The 3,181-nt window shown below is 40.4% G+C and overlaps 1 non-coding gene across 1 annotated transcript; it reads left to right on the forward strand.

Moving 5' to 3' along the window:
* Nucleotides 1–1,095: 1,095 nt before the first annotated feature.
* On the forward strand, nucleotides 1,096–1,199 carry LOC148544935 (small nucleolar RNA R71). Its single transcript, XR_015901404.1, has one exon. It is a non-coding gene; the product is annotated as a small nucleolar RNA R71 (small nucleolar RNA).
* The last annotated feature ends 1,982 nt before the right edge of the window (nucleotides 1,200–3,181 follow it).

The following is a 3,181-nucleotide window of genomic DNA, read 5'->3' on the forward strand; positions in this document are numbered from 1 at the left end:
ATTTGATGGAGAATCTCAAGAAAGGGAATATTGATATGGAGAGACTTAAATGTCTCTAAAAACCTTGAATAGGTTTTCCCTTTTTCACCTCCTCCTAACCTCTGAGGAAATGGTGCTTTTGGTTGGTATGTTTCCATCGTGCCTTTTTGCAGTTCCTTGGCTTGCTCAGTTTCACTTTCCTGCTTAGCTTCCTCCACATCTTCCTTCAAGATTTCTGGCTCCTGTTCTGAGGATCTGATTCCTTCTTCTTCTGAGACTTCTTTCAATATGGTGATGGCTTTGCATTCTTCCCATCTCACTCCCTTTTGTTCCCCTTTAGGATTCTTTTCTGTGTCACTAGGGAACACTGCAGTTGATTTGGGGGCCTGTTGAGATAGCTCTCCTACTTGAGACTCCATCCTCTTGAGTTTTTCACCATGGTTTCTTAAGGTAGTTCTCACATCATCCCTGAAGCTTTTCAATTCAATTATGTCCTGACCCATGTGTGCCAGCACTCCTTCTATCCTGTTTAATTGATCTTGAAATTGTTGGTTCGGGTTAGGTTGATTATTTTGGCCATGATATGGTGGTTGAGAGTAAGTGTTTTGTGTGGCTTGGTATGATCTTTGGTTGGAGTTTTGGTATGTGGACTTGTTATGTTGGTTTTGCTGGTTTCCCCACCCAAAGTTTGGGTGGTTTTTCCAGCCTGGGTTGTAAGTGTTGGAATGTGGATCATATGGTTGCCTTTGTTGATTTCCTACATAATTGGCCTCTTCCCAATCACCTCCTTCAGTGCTTTCTTCCTCTTGCTCTTGTGTGTGTATTGCAGCCACTTGTTTTGTTTCTAATTTCCTGGTGAGCTCTGCTAGTTGCTTGGCAAACACCTTGTTTTGGGCTAGAATTGTATCAACATGGTTCAGCTCCATGACTCCCTTAGTGTTGTGTCTCTCTGATGCATAGTAGTACTCATTCTCAGCCACTGTCTCAATCACTTCAATGGCTTCTTCCACAGTCTTTTTCCTGTTCAATGAACCTCCTGATGAATGGTCTACAGCCTTCCTTGATTCATAAGAGAGTCCATCATAGAAAATATGCAATTGCACCCAATCATGGAACATGTCTGGTGGGCATTTTCTTGTCAAATCCTTGAATCTCTCCCATGCCTCGTAGAGAGTTTCACCATCTTGTTGTCTAAACGTCTGAACCTCAGATCGAAGCCTATTGACCTTTTGTGGGGGGTAGAAACGTGCCAGAAACTTGCTTTCCACCTCATCCCAGGTTGTTAGGCTCCCCCTTGGGAATGATTTCAGCCACTTAGCTGCCTTGTCCCTAAGTGAAAATGGGAACAAAAGCAGTTTATATGCATCTTCCTGGACTCCATTGGACTTCACAGTGTCACAAATTCTCAGGAATTTTGTGAGATGTTGGTTTGGGTCTTCATTAGCACTTCCACCAAATGAACAATGATTCTCCACAAGTGATATTAGCTGTGGTTTGAGCTCAAAATTGTTGGCCTGAATGGGTGGTTTCTGGATGCTGCTACCACAATTCCCAGAGGTTGGGTTTATGTATGAACTAAGAACCCTCCTCTCAGGAATGGCATTGTTTCCATCAGCTCTCTCATGGTTGTGAACTTCTCTATCCATGTTGAGATCTAAAGCTTCCTCAAAATTGTCCTCAGATTCTCCTTCAGATTCCTCTTCTCCCAGTACTCTCTTCCCTCTTGCTTCCCTTCTCAGTCTATGAAGGGTCCTCTATGGTTCGGTATATGGAGGAGTTGATGTCTCTCCTCTCCTACCTATCATACAAGAACTCAGCACAGGCAACAAACAAGTGAAATACTCTTGGTTAATGGAAGAGTATGGTTAGAGCAATTGAGGAATTAATTCAAACAGTTAGTGAGTCAGTGAGTTAGTTGCTTGAATTTAAAGGCATAAAGAAAGAAAGCATGTAACAGAGTGCAGAAATTAAATTTCAACAAGTAACTTGTACTGAATTAATCAAAACAAAAAAAAATGCTCAATCTAGTTAACTTCCAATTGGAGAATTGTCAATCGAAAACCAATCCCCGGCAACGGCGCCATAAACTTGATGCGCATAAACTTGTTATGCTACGATTTAGGAAATTGCACGATCGGCAAAATTCCTTCCGGCAAGTGCACCGGTTATCGTCAAGTAAAAACTCACAATAGAGTGAGGTCGAATCCCACAAGGATTGGTTGAGTGAGCAATTCGGATTAGAAGTGTGTTCTAGTTGAGCGGAATCAAGATTTAGATGAGAATTGCGGAATGTAAAATTGGCGGGAAACGTAAATGACAAGAAATTTAAATGGCGGAATCTTAAATTGCATGAATTAAAGAGCAGAAGCTAAATTGCTGAAATTAAAAGGGAATGGGGGTGATTGCATGAATGTAATTGCAGAATGTAAAGAGAAAGTGGAAATCAGAAATGGGGAATTCATTGGGTTATAGGAGATATTGAGATCTCCGAATCAAAACATGTTTATCTCTTCCTCAAGCAATGCGTTCATTGAATTTTGCTTGGCAATCTTATATGATTGGATCCCAATCCCTTGGCTCACCAATTCTCTCTAAAAACGAACAAATTCCCAATCCCTTGGTTTAAATGTTCATAAGAAGAGATGATGCTCGATCACTGATTATACCACACAGTTTCATGAACCACAATTTGGTAGGATTACATGTCACAATATCCATCCAAACCCCAATCCAATTCACTGTGAGAAAGCTTCTCTAGCATGAATCCTCCATTCCTTTCCCAAGGTTCCGAAGGATTCCAATTATGGGTAGTTTCTTTCCCAAGACAACTACCCAATGGAATTAGATCGAGAAGCTTTCTAACAAAATTTAAGAGAAAAGATTGAAGAAGAAGATAAACTATTATTGATTCATTGAATTACAATAGAGCTCCCTAACCCAATGAAAGGGGGTTTAGTGAGTCATAGCTCTGAATTCAATTACAAAGATATGAAAACTAGCCAAATGAAAGATTAAACGTAAAAGTTCTCCTAACTTAAATTCTATCCTATTTATACACTTTCTATATTGAGCTTCTGTTGTGTTTCTTGGGCTTTGAGGCCTCTCCCTGCTTTCCTTTTGCCTTGGGTTTATGATCCATAATCTTGATGAGGCTGTTGATCCAAATTCTGTAACATTCATTGAGCCAACTTAGTGATAATCA

This window comes from Arachis ipaensis, chromosome B9, assembly GCF_059453495.1.
Source record: "Arachis ipaensis isolate K30076 ecotype BB chromosome B9, ASM5945349v1, whole genome shotgun sequence".
NCBI lineage: Eukaryota > Viridiplantae > Streptophyta > Magnoliopsida > Fabales > Fabaceae > Arachis > Arachis ipaensis.